This window comes from Ambystoma mexicanum, chromosome 11 (genome assembly GCF_040938575.1).
Source record: "Ambystoma mexicanum isolate Mex_15411 chromosome 11, UKY_AmexF1_1, whole genome shotgun sequence".
Lineage (NCBI taxonomy): Eukaryota > Metazoa > Chordata > Amphibia > Caudata > Ambystomatidae > Ambystoma > Ambystoma mexicanum.
In genome coordinates, this window is record NC_090934.1 from 253,385,266 (window position 1) to 253,404,588 (window position 19,323).

The 19,323-nt window shown below is 51.5% G+C and overlaps 1 protein-coding gene across 3 annotated transcripts in view; it reads right to left on the reverse strand.

The window, feature by feature from the left end:
• The window catches only part of GMEB1 (glucocorticoid modulatory element binding protein 1), a 921,206-nt gene that overhangs the window by 185,333 nt on the left and 716,550 nt on the right, over window positions 1-19,323 (reverse strand). The gene's annotated exons all lie outside the window — the stretch shown is intronic.

Sequence of the window (19,323 nt, forward strand, 5' to 3'; positions counted from 1 at the left end):
CACAGGAGTCGAAGCCGGAGCTCCGAGCGTGTCCCTCGACGACCTAGGCGCCGACGGCGTCGACGACCCCCTCGGAGGCAGAGCCTCGAGAGAAATCGTCAACGACCTCGGCGCCACAGGCGTCGACGTCTTCTTCGAAGACGGCACAGGGTCACGCGGTCTCGAGGGCGTCGAGGACCGGGACCTGGAAAGGGCATGGCGAGAACGGCTACCCTTGTCCGAGCGGGACCTCTCCCGTGAGCCGTGCCGACCACCCGAGCCCGAAGTCGTACGAGCGGCGTCTCTCGACCGGTGCCGACCGACCCCACTCGGAGGCGCGGACGGACCGGTGCCCTGCGATTCAAGAATCGCTAGCATCTGCTTCCCGAAGGAAGCCCATTCCTCCGGTGTCGCTTGCATGGAGGGATAAGCGACCTGCCGACGGACGGAGTCCTTGGAAGAGGACGGGGAAGGCAACCTATGCCTGCGCTTCCGGGAATGCCTCGAGGTCGCGAGACCGACTCCTGGAAGGAGACTCACTGGACTTCTGACGATGACGCGGAGAGTCGCCCCTCGAGTCATCCGTCGAAAGCTCCGCAGACCTCGACTTCCGGGGCTTAGACACCCGGCCTACCGACAGCTTCTTCTTGCGTTCCCGCAAGGCCTTTGCCGTGAGCAACTGGCAGTCGACACAGTCGTCCGTATCGTGGGCCTCCCCGAGGCACCAGAGGCAGGCGTTGTGCGAGTCTGTGACCGACATCTTGGACCCACAGTCCCCGCATTTCTTGAAGCCCGGACGCGGGGTTGAAGACGAAGTAGACATCGCCACGAACAGGTCTTCACAAAAAAACGAACAGGTTCAACAAACCGAGAATCAAAAACAGCAAACTCCAACGAGTCGAGGCGTACCGAAATTCACGAAACAAACATGTTTGCGGAAAAAACGGAACTGAGGCTATGGGCGTCGTGCGTCCTATTTATCACATCGGGTGCCGTCGGAGGAGGTCCTTTGGGACGGCGCATCGACGCAGGACGCAGACGCCAAAGATTTTCCAAAGCAGCACAGCTGTGGACATTACCTGTCATAGATAAGGAATACGTCGGAGGACCCAATCCCCTCGAAAATATGATACTACATTCTGTTCAGGAAATGCTGGATTGCCTGTTAAAGTGGAAACATGTATATCTGGAGGCTAACTACTAAGCAAATGCTCCATTTACATTTCCAGCATAGAATCTTCTTTAAATTTCTATGTTTTGAATAGTCAATATTTTGAGAGCAACAAAAAGGAGAAATGACTTACCGTAATGTTCTTTCTATGGTTTCTTCTCCCACAGATTACTCATCTGATAGATATTCCATCAGCTCTGCTGCTCTGGAAAATTTCGACAGGGTGCGTAGAGGACCTCGACTTGGCCGTCGATCCGTCTTGCTCGGCATCCGATCGTCGGCTCCGGACAGGACCTCAGGCCTCGTATATATATTTTGTCAATACGCCCCTCACCTCAGTTTCCCCATTTTTTCCCCGAGCACATCACGCTGCATAGGAAAACAGATAATCTGTGACAACGGTAAAGAGAAGATACGCACCAACCACCGACTGAGCGGGGATGGAGGGGAGATGAAGAATCTGCGGCAGAAAGAACATTACAGTTAGTAATTTCTCCTTCAATGGACTGCCTTTCTCCCGCATATTCCTACCATCTGATAAGACTACCAAAGCAGTAGATGAAGGAGGCGGGCAGAAAGTTAAACAAAGACATTTTGCAGCCCTGCCAAAACGGGCATCAGCTGTACGAACCACATCTAGACTGTAGTGCTTAGCGAAGGTATGACCATGTGGCTGTGCGACAAATATCCCTAACAGGGACTCCCATCTGTAATGCTGTTGACGCTGAGACTCCCCCAGTTGAATGAGCCCTGATGCCTGCCGGTAATTCCTTTCTGGCGGACTGGTAGCATTCCGGTATACAGAAAATGATCCAGCAGGACAACGTTTATTTAGTTACGGCCAGGCCCTTATGGGCTAAAGGAAAAGCCATGAAGAGCTGGTCAGCTCTTCTGAACTCGCAGGTCCTCGCAATGTAATAACTTACTGCACATTTGGGATCTAGGCGATTAAATTGCTCCTCTTCCTTAGAAGGTTGTGGAGAAGGATAGAAGTCTGGGACGTCAATGGATTGCAATAGGTGGAAGTCTGAGACAACTTTGGGAACGAAGCCAGGCCTTACCCTGAGCGAGACTTTCTCCCGAAAAAAATTACAGGAAGGTTGGCTTACCTCATAAGGCCTGCGGCTCACTTACCCACTCGCGGATGTAATAGCCACCAAAAAAGCTTTTTTAAAGAGAGAAGTCTTAAAGGACAAGTATGCATAGGCTCAAAAGGAGCCCCCATCAGAAATGTCAGTCCCAGATTAAGGTCCCAATCTGGGACAACAAAGGGAGTTGGCAGGAACTAATTCACAAGGCCTTCCAGGATTTGTGCCATTGCCAGGATCTAAGGAATTCCATCACTGCAGTGGTGGGGCAAGAAATAAGGTAAATCTCACATTCCCGGCACCACGCCTCAAATCTTATCCACCTGCACGCATACAAAGATATTGTAGATGGTCTGCGTGCAGCCACCAACAACCCAAGCACTTCCTCAGAGGTCCCAGTCATCAAACCTTATCCTTTCAAGAGCCACGCATGAGGGTTGAGGGATTCTGGGGTCCTGTGGAGTATTCAACATTCTGACTGTTAGGCGAACCGGCCCGCCGAGGCAACTGGTGTGGTGGACAGATGGAAATATCCAAGAGGTCAGAGTACCACATTCTCCTTGCCCTGTCCGGAGCGATCAAGATCATGGTCGCTCGAAACCTCTTCAACCTCCGGAGAACCCATTGAATGACGGGAATCAGAGGGAAAGCGTAATGGAGAGGAAAGGTGCAATCCAGCAGAAATGCTTCCCCCAGTGCACCATATGCTGGGAATTCCCTAAAGCAAAACTGTCTGCACTTTGTTGGATTTTGCTGCAAACAGACCCACTATTGGGGTACCCAAGAAAGAGAAGACCTCCTCTAGGACTTCCTGGCACACTTCCCCACTCGTGCGAGACGGTGCTCTGCCTGCTCAGAGCATTCACCAAACTGTTCCATGTGCCCGGCAGATGACATGCAGACACTGCAATCCGGTTCTCCAGTAACCAGAACCATAGCATTGTGGCCTCTGCAGAGGAGGCGGGAGTGTACGCCACCTTGCTTGTTCAGATAGTGCATTGCCACTTTGTTGTCTGTCAGAATTAGAGCATGCTTCCCCTGCAGAGCGGGAATGAATGCTTTCAGAGCACGTCTGCTGGCTCGCAACTCGTCACCTGGCTTCCGTTGCTGATCAAAGATCCCTTCAGAGATGCATCCGTGACCACTCAGGTCTGAGACCAAGGAGGCCAGAAGGGTTTCCCCCTCCAGGAGAATGCTGTTGTCCTCCCACCAGGACTGGTCTTTGACCAACAAGGCGGACACCGAGAGGAAAGCTGATAGAGCACCGAGGTGCTGTGACCACCGACTCCTCAGGAGCCACTGCAGTGATCTTGTGCGCAGCCTGGCCTCTGGCACTAGAAAAATGCAGGAGAACATGAGACCAAAGAGGTGGAGGAAGGAAGGAAGCAGCTGGTAGAGTGGCATCATTCTGGAACAAGTCGACCATTTGTAGCAACCCGACTCTTCGGGAGGGAAGGCTTTCCCAACCCAGGTGTCTAGGACTGCTCTGATGAACTGGAGCCTTTGGACAGGTGTCATTTGGGACTTCTTTAAATTCAGGGAGAAGTCCAGCCTGTGTAGCAGCAAGCAGGTGTCCTCTACATGGGACAAGACCTGCACCACTGCCATCCCTCGGATCAGCCAGTTGTCCAGGTACGGAAATAAGTGGACTCCGGATCTCCTGAGGGGAGCAGCAACTGCTGCCATGAGCTTGTAGAAGACCCTTGGGGCGGTGGTCAGACCAAAGGGAAGCACCTTTCACTGACAATGCATGTACCCTATGGTGAACCTTAGGAACTTTCTGTGCTTTTGCTGGATCTGCACATTGAAATAATCATGTAGGTCTATTGACACCAGGCAGTCCTGTAGTTCAAGAGCGTGGATAATTTCTCTCAGCGTCACCATCCTGAATTTGTCTGTCTTCAGGAACTTGTTCAAGGCCCTGAGGTCCAGAACGGGACGAGACCTCCTCCTTTTTCGGTTAGCTGGAAATTCCAACCCGACCCTCTGCGCTCAGGAGGTACCTCTTCCACTGCACCCTTCAACAACAGGTCTTGCAGTTCTTCCAGGAGCTCCTGTCCCGGTTGGATTGGAGGTGGCGGGGGTCTGTCCAGATGTTTTCATCAGAAGTAATTCCCCGCCACTGGACTCTGTCAACTGTCCACCAACCGATATGTTGTGAAATCAAAGCGGTTTAGGAGGCTGGGTCGCCTCCGCCGGTGATGGTTGGCCTTTAGAAGCCCCTATGCCCCTCCCAGAGCGCGAGAAACACTTCTGCCCTTGTTTGGCCGGTGGGAGCTGCGCTCTCCTGCCATAAGGTGCATAGCGCCTGTAGCCCCGTGCCCTAGAGGTGAAGCTGAAGGCAGGTTTGGCCGGCTGCGTAGCTAGGCCTAAAGATTTAGCAGCAATTTTGAATTCTTTCAATTTCTCTAAAGAATCATCAGCTTTCTGGTCGAACAGGAAATCGCCCTCGAAGCGCATGTCCCGCAGTTTAGCCTGGACAGTAGGAGATAAAAACAAGTTTTTAAGTAAGCCTGCCTCCTCAGCGTTACTGCTGACGCCATAGAACGGCCCACACAGTCGGCAATGTCCAGGCTCGTTCGCAGCGACAGTCTGGCCACCTCTTTCCATCCTCCACCAACTAGAGGAAGCCCTCACGCATTTCCCCTTCAGGGATGTACTGCATAGCATTCTACACTGCTGTCCAAAGACCAAAAGAGTACTTGGCCAAAGTGCTTCCCACATTGGTAGCTTTAAGGGGCATACTGTCTGAAGTGAATGACTTCTTGGCCAAGACATCAACGTTTTTCGCTTCCCTTTCGGGAGGTAAAGTGGAAGAAGATGGTCTATAGGAGACTGTCGCAGCCTGCATAACAAGACCCTACGGGGAAGGGTGAAAGAAGAGGAATGAATGGTCTCCTCTAGCCGGCCTATACTTACGGGAAATGGTGGAGATGACCGGCGGAATAGAGCATGGAAGCTGCCAGAGCACTGTTAGAGGATCAGCAATGGCATGGTTTAAAGAAATGTTTCCCTCTGTCACCAGACTTTCAATCAGGATATCAGTGACGTTGTACCCAAACACCGGTGCCACTGATGACTGCAATCCTAGGGTATCAATGACCCTCTCTACCAAAGCCCTAAACTTTGACAAGTTATGAGTATAGGGCTGTGGGAGAAACCAGAGGGTGTCTCACCCCGCTAGTCCCTGGGTATCTCAGGTGGCCAGGGCACGGCCATCACCTTTGGATCAGACCCTGGGGGTGGACCAGTGAGGGAGGATCACTTGGGTGAGCAGTCTTCAGGGAGTGGGGCTGAGGCAGCCAATGGAGAGACGTGGCATACCCCATTATTTTGTTTATCGAACACATCCCATTTTTTAGTATACTTTGAGGTCCCACCCCTCTCATTTTTACACAAATGCTGGGCCGAAGGAGAGGGTGACAGTAACAACATCAACTTTCACACATCGTACTGATAGTGCCCCGCTAATCGTGTCAGGCAAAGTCAGGCACTTGACTAAGTGCATACACCTGATACCAATTAGCTCACCTCACACAAATAAAAGTCAACCTAGAAACACTGAGCAAGGTGGAACACTAGTAGAAGCAGAACTTCCAGGACAAAGGCAAACCTACTGGAGCAGAGCTACGGAACAAGGGACGGGCTCAGTCGATGGAAAACCCCAAGAGTTCCCTACTGGAGGACGTTGCCTCTGATAGGCCGCGGAAGGCCAGATCCCACATCAGAAGGCATTGTATTTCAAGGATGCCAGCAACGCTCCCGGGTGAATGGCAGAGTTAGGGAGGCGAGGCAAAGTCTGTGGTACTAACCTTGACTCGTGAATTGGAAATCGTAAAACCAAGAAAGAAATTCACACAGTCGGTGAGTTGGCAAGCAACCTGAGAGACCGGTGTGTGTTGACATTTGAAGTAGCAACATTATATCGCAAATGAAAGCTACACGCATGTGGATGAGACGGGAAGAAAGACAGACCTGTGAAGTAAAGATAGCTGTGAAATCAGCGATACTAAGTAACAGAATGGTCCGGTGAAAGAAAGTATCCCACTCGAAAGTCTCCATGAAAGGTACATTGTTTGAAGCGATAAAACGAATGAAGAGCAAAAGTGAAGTAAGCAAGATTGACTCCAAGAAAAATAGGCACCAGAGGCACAACTCGTGCGTGTCAATGATGGACATCTTGGTGCCACCGTCAGTACACTGCTTGAAGCCCGAACCAGAGTGACTGACATCTTGCATCGAGGAATTGGAAAGAACAAGTTAGTTTCTTACCTGGTAATGTTCTTGCGATGCGATGTTCCTCTGACGTATTCCACATCTCTGACAGTAATGTCCACAGCTGTGCTGCTTCGGAACATTTTTCGGCGTCTGTGTCCTGCATCGATGATGTTGATACGCTGTCCCCTGAGGGCCTCTGTCGAGAGCCGACGTCACCGGATGGTATATGTAGGACGCAGGACGCCCGTAGCCTCAGTTGTAGTTTTTTCCCCAGAACGTGTGGCGCCAATCTTCTGCCAGTATGACTACAGAAAGCCTTGTGGAAACATAAGCTGCAATCGCATAAGAAATTCTGTAGAGGGGCAGGCTGGGAGGGTTCGATGTGGAATACGTCGGAGGAACATCCCATCGAAAGAACGTTACCAGGTAAGAAAGTAACTTGTTCTTCGAGGGGATTGTGTCGTCCGACGTATTCCACATCTCTGACAGACTCCCAAAGCAGTACCAACGTATGGAGGTGGGAAAAGAATTTAAAATTCCCAATCAAATTGCAGAATAGAGGACCGCCTTACCAAAGTCCAAATCCTGCCCATGGAAAGAGTCCAGGGAATAGTGTTTTACAAAAGTATGGACAGAGGCCCATGTGGCTGCTTCACAAATATTACAAATGGGAACACCCCTCTGCAGAGCAGTGGAGGCAGCCACACCCCTAGGAGAATGGGCCCGTAAACCTACCGGAGGGTCGTTACCCGCCAAACAGTAACATTCAGAGATCGTCAAAATGATCCATCCGGACAAGGTCTGCTTGGTAACAGCTTGACCTAAACGTCTTCCAGCGTATCCTAGAAATAGCTGATCGGCCACTCTGACCCGGGACATCCGTGAGAGATAGTAGCTCAAAGCTCTCCTTGGATCCAACCTATGGATCCTCTCCTCTTCCTTACCAGGATGCGGAGGAGGATAGAAAGCTGTCAGAATTACCTTCTGGCTCAAATGAAATTCCGACACAACCTTCGGAAGAAAAGGACGAATCCCAAGGGCAACCCTGTCCTTGTGGAACACCGTGAAAGGTGGCTTGGCGGACAGTGCCTGCAACTCACTCACTCTGCAGGCGGAAGTAACCGCAACTAAAAATACAGTCTTAAAGGTCAACAGTCTCAAAGGACAAGAATGTAAGGGCTCAAACGGAGCTACCATTAGGAATTTTAGAACCAAGTTCGAACCCCATCCCAGCACCTGGAAAGGTGACGGTGGAAACACATTAGTTAGCTCTTTTAGAAACAGAGAAATCAAAGGAATCTTAAAATAAGAACACTCCTCAGCCAGGTGCTTAAATATGGACACCGCCGCCAGGTAACCTTTAATGGTACCCACTTGCAGGCCCTTGTGGGCTAATGAAAGCAAAAAAGACAGAACCACAGGAATTGAACATTCAAAAGGATCCACATTCTGTACCCTGCACCAGTCGCAGAACTTTCTCCAATAGCACCGGTACAGGGATTTTGTTGCGGGCCTTCTGGCCAAAATCAACACCTCCATCACGTCTTCGGGGAGGTCCCAATCCTTATACCTCAACCTTTCAGATACCAAGCATGAAGGCTGATTGACTTGACCTCTGGATGGAGAACCCAACACCCCTCCCGTGAGAGCAGATCATCTCGGTAGGGAAGACGGCGTAGAGGGCAGATGGACATGTCTAGAAGGTCCAGGTACCACGCTCTCCTGGCCCATGCCGGAGCAATGAGGATCATTCGGGAACCGAACCTCCGTAACCTCCGCAACACTTGCGGAATAGACGGGGACTGGTGGAAACGTGTACAGTAGTGGGAAGGACCACTCCACTACGAACACGTCCCCTAAGGCTCCTCTTGGAGGTAATTCCTGCAAGCAGAATCTTTCGCACTTCCGGTTGACACTGGTGGTGAAGAGATCCACTTGTGGGGTCCCCCAAAGGGCAAAAATCTCCAAAAGAACTTCCTGAGCCAGCTCCCACTCGTGAGAGACTGTGCTCTGCCTGCTCAGAGCGTCTGCCGCCGCGTTTTCGTCTCCAGCCAGATGAACTGCAGAGATCGAAATTTCCTGCTAGATGGCCCAGAACCAGAGCTGCATCGCTTCTCTGCACAGTGGGAGTGATTAACCCCCCCTCCCATTTCTGTTGAGGTAGTGCATTGCCACTGTATTGTCCGTCATGATCAGGACATTTTCCCCCCGTAAAGACGGCAGAAAAACCCTTCAGGGCTAGCCCGACAGCCCGCAGCTCTAACAGATTGATGTGGAGTCTGGACTCCGACAGAGACCAACGACCGCTGACTGTCAACTCATTGGCATGAGCTCCCCATCCTGTGAGGGATGCATCTGTCACGATTGTCACCTCTGGCCAAGGTAGCCAAAATGGCGCTCCATTCATCAGATTGCCTTTGTCGGCCCACCAGAGAAGATCCTGGGCAAACCGATGGTGGCACCGGAACGGGATCCGACATCCTGCCAGAGGACTGCGACCACTGCATCGAGAGCCCCCTGCAGACATCTCATCCGCAGCCTGGCCTCTGGCACCAGTAGAATGCAGGATGCCAGGAGGCCGAGCAACCTCAAGAACTCGAACGCCGGGAGACTCTGGGTATGTTGAAACTTGTCCACCTTCTGCAGAATGTGATGAGCCCTCACCTGGGGAGGTGAACACTGCCCCAGGGATGTGTCGAGCACTGCTCCGATGTACTGGAGCCGCTGGGTAGGTGTCAAAAGACTTCAAGTCGAGGGAGAAGCCCAGCTTGTGAAGGGAGTGGCAGGTGAAGGACATATGATCCAGGGCTTGCTCAGTAGAGCGCGCCCTGATCAACCAATCGTCCATGTAGGGGTAGACATGAATCCCCCCCCGTTTCCTGAGATACGCTGTCACCACCACCATTGGTTTGGTGAAGACCCTCGGGGCGGAGGTTAATCCGAACGGCAGGACCCGAAACTGAAAATGAGGTTCGCGGTTGGCGACTCGCAGGTACTTCCTGTGCTTGGGATGAATCGGCACATGAAAGTAAGCATCCTTGAGGTCGAGAGACACCAACCAATCCTGAAGTTGAAGGGCCTGGAGGACTTGAGAAAGAGTAACCATTTTGAACTTGTCCTTCCTGAGGAGCTTGTTCAAACCACGCAAGTCCATGATGGGTCTCAATCCCCAGTCTTTTTTTCAGGATCAAAAAATATGAGGGAATACCATCCCTTGTTCCTCGCCGCTACAGGCACTAGTTCTATGGCGCCTTTCTCCAGCAGGGATAGGATTTCCTGCGCAAGGAGCGGATCCGGACTCAAAGAGCTTCCCCGGTGGATTGTCGCGAGGCCTCTGCCGGAAAGGAAGACAGTAGCCATGGGCTATGATCTCATGAACCCACACATCTGAAGTAATGGCACGCCATTCTGCCAGATGCTGCGCCAGCCTTCCCCCAACCGGCGAACCATGGGACATGGCCTCATGACTGAGCGGCTGCGGCAGTGCCTGAGGGCAAAGAGGCAACTGCCCTAGCGGCTTTGGCACCTCGAAGACCTTGTTTTCCACCTCTGGTACTCCTACGTTGGCCCCTTTGACTGGCAGCTCCCCTCGATCTACCAAAGGCTGAGTAGTATCGAAAGGAACCTCCCCCTCCATTGCTGTCCCCTAGGACGAAAAGGCAGAGGTTGACATACTGCCGCGCTCAACGACTTCGCTGCAGCTTTGGAGGTCTGCAACCTCTCAAGGCTCTCGTCAGCCTTGCTGCCAAAAAGATGGACACCATCAAAGAGCATGTTGAGAAGTCGGGACTGTACATCAAGAGTAAACCCCGACTTCCACAACCACACAAACCTGCGCATCACGGTGCTCGCCGCCATGGACCGGCTGACAGTCTGCCACGTCCAGACCCGACTGAAAGGATTCACACATGGCATCCTTGCCATCCTGAACGAGGGCAAGAAAACCATCCCATTCCTCCCCTTTGGGAAGATGTTCAGCCGCCAAAGAGACAATTCCACAGAGTGTGAGTGAATCTTGCCAAGGCACAAACAGAGTTGGCTGCCTTTAAAGCCATACCCCCAGATGAAAATACTTTCTTCACCCAACCATCAAAGTGCTTGTCGTCCCTATCCAGAGGGATGGTAGGGTACGCAGCCTGCTTCGCTGGGGACGTAGCCGCCTGCACCACCAAACTCTCCCGAGTGGTGTGCGTAGACAAGTAGCAGGGGTCGCCACTGGCTGGACGGTATTTTTTTGGTAGCGACTTATTCACTGCCGGGAGACTCTCCGGAGCAGTCCAAGCCACCACCACCCTTCTTTGTAAAGCCATATGAAATGGGAGCACCGGGTGGACCTTGGTCCAATATATCTGTCAGGTCATCCTGCAGAAAATCCACAGGTGGAGCAGACCACCCCAAGTACTCGGTAACCTTCGCACTCAGGCCTGCCAAATTCAACCTCTGGAGAGGTGTCCATACCACTGGCGTCATGTAAGGACTGATGTAGGTCTTGCATCTGGCTGTGACCAGACAAAAGGTCATCGGGAACCTCAGGAGGTACAAACCCCCTCCTCATCTGACCCTTCTTCCACCTCTGAAATGTAATCCAAAGGCGGGAATAAATCTCTGGGTGAGGGTACAGAAAAAGGCTCAAATACAGGCCTCACCGACTTACAGAGAGCCTTCCTCTGAGTTTCCACCGTCCTCCGGGGCACCTCCGGCAAATTCTCATCAAAAGGCGTTGAGAGCGCCGATGGAATAGGCGTTGACGTCGAGCGAGGCGCCAATGACTTTGACAACGGCTTCGAGGCTGGAGCCCCGAGCGTGTCCTTCAATGGCCTTGGCGCCGATGACTTCCACGGTCTCGAGGGTGTCGAGGACCGGGACCTGGACCTTACACGGCTATGGCAATCAACCTTGTTCAATCGGGACCTCGACTGGTCCCGATGATCGTGCCGACCGCCCAAGCCCAAAGGCGTGCGAGCGGTAGCCCGAGCTCGTTCCTTGCCGGCTTCCCTCTAAGGCGCAGATGGAACAGTGCCCTGCGATTCGAAAATCGCCATCATCTACTTGCGGATTGCGTCCCATTCCGCCAGCGACGAATGCTTGTTCGGACAAGCTACCCGCCGTCTGGCGGAGTCCTCTGACGAGGAAGGCGACCGGTGACAGCGCTTCCGAAAGTGCCTAGAAGAGGCAGAGGAATGGCAGGACCCACTCCGAGAACGAGACCCCCTGGACTTACATCGACGCAGAGAGTCGCCCCTTGATTTGTCAGTGGAAAGACTTACGGGGTTGGGAAACCCTACCTACAGACAACTTCTTCCGCTCCCGCAAGGCTTTCGACGTCAAGGACTGGCATTCATCGCAGTTGTCGGTGGCGTGGCTCTCGCCGAGGCACCAGAGGCAGACGTTGTGCGGGTCCATAAGAGACATTTTTGAACCGTAGTCCCGACACTTCTTGAAGCCCGACTTCAGGGTAGAAGACGACGAAGACATATTCTCAATACAAAGTTAGAAGAACCGATTCAAAGGAGAAGAACCGAGGCGCGCCGAGATTCCGAAGCAAACACGTTCGCAGAAAAAACAGAACTGAGGCTACGGGAGTCGTGCGTCCTACATATAACATCCGGTGACGTTGGCTCTCAACACAGGCCTTCGAGGGACAGCGTATCAACGACATTGACGCAGGACACCGGCGCAGAAAATATTTCCGAAGCAGCACAGCTGTGGACATTACTGTCAGAGATGTGGAATACGTCAGAGCACACAATCCCCTCGAAAAAAGCTTTCTGATGAAAACGTCAAGAGTCAAAGACACGTCTGTGTTACCAAGCAGCGTGTTAGCGCGTGGAAAAAAGGAACTGAGGTGTGGGGCATAGTGACAAAGTATGTATACAACGCCTAAAGTCCCATCTGGAGCCGACGCCCCTTATCGAAACATTTCCTGAACATCAGGGCTGTATGGAATATCTATCAGATGAGAAATCTGCAGGAGAAAGGCAATCCATTGAAGGGGTATTTTTTTAAGACAACCTATCCTCCTAAGACAACCTAGTATCTCACCAATCCAAGAGTGGTGCGCCGCCAATGATCTCTGCCTGTATGCCAGCAGGACTGAGATCCTCTTTATTAGCACCCTCCTTTCGTCTCTCTCTGGCTGGCCTCCCTTGGCCCTCCACCTGCGAGGCTAAGAAACTCTGGGTTATCTTCGACTCCACTCTCTCCTTCTCACCTTACATCTCCGGCGTCTCTAAGTCGTCAAACTACCAACTGCACCTCCTCTGGGGTATTCTCCCTCTCCTCTCCTTCCCTCAGAAGCTCACCGTCTCTAGAGCCCTGATTCTCTCTAAGCTGGACTATTGTAATAGCCTCTTTAAATCTGCCTGCCTCTACTCTCCTCCCTCTGCAACTCATCCAGAACAGGACTGCAAGACTTCTCCTTGGCCTCAAGCCCAGGGATCGTATCTCTCCAACACTGAAATCTCTCCATTGGCTCCCAGTGACTGCAAGGATCGAATTCAAGACCCTCTGCATTGTGCACAAGGCCTTCTGGAGCCTGGGACCAAAATATCTCCAGATTTCTCTTCTGAAGTATCTACCTACTCGAGCCCTTTGCTCCCCCACCTCCAATTAGGGGTCAGGTGTTTTTCCAAGAAACAAACTGGAGGCAGATATCTCTTCTGGGGTGCCTCCATCTGGAACAGCCTCCCTGCCTCTGAAACTTGAGAAGAATCACCTCCGGTTCCAGAAGCAGCTCAAGACCTTCCTCTTTGCTTTGCATTCTCTCTTCCTCTTCCCTGCTGATCGTCTATCTGTTACTGCACACCTGTACTGCCTACTGGCAACCCTGCACTTGGGGCTGTATCTGTAACCCTACTGTCCCCCTGCCTGCACCATCCATCACGTCCTCTCCCCCTTCCCAACACCGACCCCTCCTGATCCCATTGCCCCAACGCTTAATTTCCCTACTTTCGGCTTCTTCAAACCCATCTCTAGAGACTAGCGACTTACTATCAGCTAGCAAACCCTCGGGGTCGCCCATTGACCCCTGCCTGCCTCTGTCCTTAAAGAAATATTCTCGTCTACCTGCGCAGGAGAACATGCGAGAGCCATACTAAATGACTCCCTCACCTCTTCAGCTCCAGGATATTGATGTGGAGATCCCTCTCCACAGGCCTCTGGCATGGAGACGTCGGTGTGGGCTCCCCAGACCTCCAGGGAAGTGTCCGTGGTGACCGTCTCCTGGTACAGGGGGTTCTGAAATCCTGGGCCCCTGGCCATGTTGGAGCGTACGCCCACCACCTTATCGCTCAATGGTACTCCTTGTTGAGGTTAACCCTGTCTGCAAAGCTTCCGGACTCCTAGATCCAGTGAGCATCCAGGAACTCGAGGCAACCTGAAGAGTCAGATCAGGTAGATGCGCAACAACATCATGCCGAACAGCGACGTGATGGTCCGCACTACGGCTGTCTTCAGTGATAACAGCTGTTGCACCTTGCCGAGTAGGGCCGCTAGCTATCTTCTCTTGGAAGGGAGCTGCCAGGCAAGAGACAGTGTTGAGCCTGGCCCCCAGGGACAGCACGTTCAGCGATGGTAACAAGCAGGACTTTGGATAGTTGACAGAACCCTCCGTGTGTTCGACAGCCACTTCCCTTGAAGATGAGCCAGTCGAGGTAAGGGTACACGTGTATCCCCTGTAGCCGCAGATGGGCCGCCACTGGTGGCAGGCACTTTGTAAAGACATTGGGCGCCGACTTCAGTCCGAATGGGAGAGACTTGAATTTGTAGTGCTTTCCATGTACTACGAAGTGCAGGAAGATCTGATGCTTCTTGTGAATGGGGACGTAAAAGTATGCGTCCTACAGCTCCAGCGACGTCAAGAAGTCTCCTTCCTCAAGTTGGCCTAGCATGTGCTGCAAAGTGACCATCCTGAATTTTTGGGACTTGAGGTATTTATTGAGATGCAGCAAGCCTAGGATGGGAATCCAGCCCCGGTCTGCTTTACCAAGAAGTATCGGGAGTAAACTCTGGAGCCCCGGAGTCACTTTGGAAGCAGCACTATCGCCTCTTTTCTTAACATGGCCGGTACTTCCTGCAGGAGTTGAGGAATGTGCTGCTCCTGCCGGGCCATCAGAGGTATCCGCGGACACTTCAGCTGGAACTCTAGTGTGTGTCTGTGGGCAAGAGTGTCCAGCAGCCATCGGTCGGTGGAGATCTTCTGCTCGCTGACAAAGCCCACCAGCAGGCCTCCCACCGGGGTCCCGACGCCTTGGCCGGTTAAATCTTGCTTCAGGGCCTGCGTGTCGCCTTGGGAACAACAACATCAGCCACCTCCACCAAATCCTTGGAAAGGCCTCTGTAGGCCTCTTGGGCAGTGGACCGGGAAGGTTGACGTTATGAAGAGGACCCTCCGCTGAATCCTTTCAATGATCTGCCTGACTTTTTGCCTGAGGCCTGAAAGGAAGGGCAGTGCTGTTGAAGAGTGCCCAGAGCACGGGCTGTCTGCGTTTCAGTCTTAATGGCCTGCAAACACTCGACAGCCTTCCCAAAGAGGCTGTCCCTATCAAAGGGCATGTCTAGCACCCCCGTCTGGACCTCTTAACAGAAGTTGGTGGCCTTCAGCCAGCCACGACGAGGGAGGTAGACACAGTTACCCATCTACCCCATGTGCGCGAGGTCCATGGCTACCGTGATGGCATGGTCCAACTAACCCTCCTGGATGAGTGAAAGCGCCTGGACCCACTTGTCTAGTAGGAACTCCAGCAGCAGCGCTGTCTTATACCAGAGTTCCCTGTCATAGCTGGCCAGGATTACAAGTGCCTTGGCGGCCTTTAGTGTTGATGCCGCAGAGTAGACCACCTTTCTTCCCATGGCATCTAACTTCTTCCCCTCGCTATCTGGAGGAACGGAGGATGAAGACGAGGGGTAAGACTACTTTTTTCTCGCTGCCGCCAAAACCACTGAGTCCGGGGAAGGCTATAAACGTAGGCACTTGGGTGCAGAATCTGGCACCCAGTACTTTTTCTCCAGCCTATACCTCTTGGCCAGGGACATGGCTGGATTTCTCATTAAAGCTTAGCCCTCCTCCAAACATCGTCCAGGAGAGGCACCGCCAAGATGGTCTTCTTGGCCTTGCGCCGTTGTTATAGGAAACATACCCTCTTGGTCTCTTCTGGTGTCAGTTGGAAGAGTTTGGACACTCACTGGGGATAAGCCTACTGCTGTGGTGAACTGCCGCCGTGGCCATGTCGTCCGTAGTCGTCATGTCTGTCCCGGATCCAGGGTGGGAGGTGCCCTTTTTAAACATACGGGCGCTCCCTGCGCACGCCTCTGAGATCTGTGGCTTTCTTTCAAACTTCGATCTTGATCCCCTCGCAATCACTGAATCTTGGCTACGTGAAGCAGCAGAGCCAGCTATCGCCATATCCTTCCCGCCGGGTTACACCCTACTGCGACAGGACAGTGTCTTCTAAAGGAGGTGGAGTGGCTCTCATATTTAAGGATTCGCTATCGATCAGACAGATCAACTCCCCAATAGGAGGCAATGCGGATGACCTCACAGTTAAATTCTCCCTCTTGCCTAACTGCATGATTGACTTCCATGTCATCTACCGGCCGCCCGGCCCACTACTTGACTTTCAGGATAACCTCCTCCACCTATTAGGCAACAACTTGAAAAACTCCACTAAATCCCTTCTATAGGGAGGCCTTAACCAATCAAAGGACAAACATGCTAAATCTCTGGCCAAAGCGCTTCAGGACCTGGGTTTCGAACAACGAATATCTAACTCCACTCACTCCAAAGGACGCACCCTAGACTTGGCATCGGACCATAACAGCAACATTGACATCAGCTCCATCACCCCCTGTCCCTCGACGGACCACCACCTTATCCACTTTTCCATTCCCGCCAAACCAAAAACCGTCACACCAGAGTAACCCGGCTGGGCTAGGAGTGCACACAAACTAACTAAAAACAATATAATTCCACTCTTAGAGATCGCTGCCCTCAAGCCCACGTTCTCCAAGGATCCCACTGCTCTGGCAAAACTCTACAATCAGACAATCAAAGAAGCAAATGAAACGATTGCTCCTCTTGATAAAAAGGAAGCTAAAAGAAAAATACATGCCAATTCCTGGTTCACAACGTAACTCAAAGAATTACACTCCCTCAAATGCACAGCACTCAAAAAAACTGTCAATCTAACCCTCAGGACATCACCCTACTGGCCTACAAGAAACGTGCCACTGAGTACAAAAAAAAGACAATACAGCAGCGAAATCCACTTCTTAGAACACTAGAATCTCTAACGCCAAATCTGAATCAAAAGAGCTATTTGCCATATTTAAAGAACTAGCCACCCCAAACACCAGCACCCATGATATCACAAAAGATGAATACTGGTGTATGAGCATCCAGGCAGCTATGCTCAATAAAATGGAACTTTTACAGATTAAAATCAAATCCCACCTTGCGGCTCTGCCCAAATCGGATCTCCTTCCCCTATATGGCTCATACAAAACAGACGCAGAATCACTTTGCAAAATCCACGCCACCATCCAAGCTTGGATGGCAGCCAACGGTTTATGCCTCAACTGGGATAAAACTGAGCTCCTCTTAGTAGGCCCCAAAGAAATTCTCAATAAGCTGGACAAACAATACAGCTCCTTTATCAGTGACGACTCACAAATTCCGGTCTCTGCAGCAGCCAAAACCCTTGGGGTATACATTGATTCTACACTCTCAAAGTAACGCCAAGTCAGTGCCATTGTGTCATCAGCTTCCTTCATAACTAAACTAATAAATGCGGTCAAACGATACTTATCCGAGACAAACTGTCTCTCCATAGCCAGAGCCACCATCGGAGCCAAAGTAGACTACTGTAACGTGCTATTTGCCGGCACCTCTTCCAAAAATCTGAACTGCCTTCAAGTCATTCAGAATAATAATGCTATGGGCTGCTCTCAGCATTCCCAAAAGAGAGCGCATTACCAGTGCCAGACGAAACACACAGTCAAAGAAAAGATACTATTCAAAACCATGTCCATAACCCACAAATGCCCATTGCTCACAGCCACCCCATATCTGGCAGAAATAATTACCAGCGTTACATCCTCCAGACCTATTAGGACTCACCACTCCAACTAGCTTAAAATCTCACCATCAAAAGAGCCAAAGCAGGAGAAACCTGCTTCACATTCCTTGCCGCAAAGCACTGGAACGCCCTCCCCACTACCTTGCAAAATGAAACTTCCTATCTAGCATTCCGCAAATCGATCAAAACCGAGCTATTCAACTAGCTCACCTAGCACTCTCGGCCCATTCTCTCTCACTGCATCCGTAAGGAGGTTCCTTGCCACCTCAACCTCTGTTTTATTTGCCACCTTTTGTCTTTGTACTACGCACCTGTCTGGCAAAAGGTTGAATGTAACCAAGAACCTCAGACAGGTGCCCTTGTCTTTTTTGCTTTGTAAATAAGTAAGCTCTACTGTACCAGCGCCACGATGCCCCAGGGCCGCTTGTGCACTTTATAAATTCAAAAAATCAATAAAATACCGAGGGCTCCCTTGACCGGGTCAGCACCATTGGCTTTCGAGAGGGTGGTCGCCACCAACTCTACCATCGACGATGACATCACCTGGACTGCCTGGGCCTTCTGGAGCAGGTCGGCCGCCTTTTCTCGCAGCTTCGCCCGGTTGGCCGATTTCATCTTCGAGGAAGAGCTGGAGCGATGGCTGGAGATGGAGGCAGATGGAGAAGATAAGTGCGCCCTGCCCATCGCAGGACCCGCTTGAGTGGCGACCCCGATGGAAACTGACTCAGTCTTGTGCCCCCCACCGAAGGAGCACCCTCAAAGTACTTAGAAGCCCGCTCCTCGGACTGGCCGGTCCTGGGTAAGGCATGCCCCTGCTTGCTATACGGGGCAGAGGCATTGGCGCTGAGCCACGTCGCCAGCCTACTGTGGCAATCCTTCATGGAGAACCAGAGGCATATCTCACAATCCGCTTCCCTGTGATCCTGATGGAGACAGTAGAGGCACTGGAGGTGTTTGTCCTCCACAAACACATTCCACAGTCTGCAGCTGGAGCAGAGCTTGCAAATGGAACTCCCCTCTCTTCTGACATGGTCCAGAGTGTGGAGTAGGCCTGATGGCCTTCTGGAATCTTCGATGAAACTTAAACGATTCTTGCACTTGAGGGGCATTGAAATTCACTGACTAACAGATCCCCACTTGCCGGCCGTAGGAGCGAAAGAGCACACAGGGTCTAGTTGAACAAAAATACACTTTTTATCGAAAAAGCATGAAAACGTAGAACAACTCACGGAGCAAAGCATGAGGACTCCCAACACTTGAACGTGCGGTAGAAATCTGAAGATGGTGGCCAGAGGAGGAGCTAAGGGAAAGGGCAGCCATTGGCTGGGGGCAGTATGACCCAGAGTTCAGTGATTGGTTTAGAGGAGAAATACAGTTTGTAAGTGAAAGTGAAACTGTTTTTTTCTTTTACCAAGGATTCCCAGCCTTACGACGGGGAATATTCATGAGCATGTGAATCCATGCCAGACCCCATGATGGAGAAAGGATAAGTGTTTTAAAAATCCCAAACACTACAAAGTGAAGTCTTGTCCATTCATACGTATTGCTTCCAGAGTTTGCATGGATACATAAGGTTCCGTTTCATAGGGACATAACACTGCCAGATGACAGACACACCCCTAGCAAAGCACTGTGCAGACACGCAAAACTCTCATACTGCACATGCTTACATATATCTGGCAATATAGCACACAAGAGTTCAGAGTACAAAGATGCACAGATGCATAGACCACAGACTCAATGAGCGTGCCTATATATATATATATATATATATATATATATATATATATAT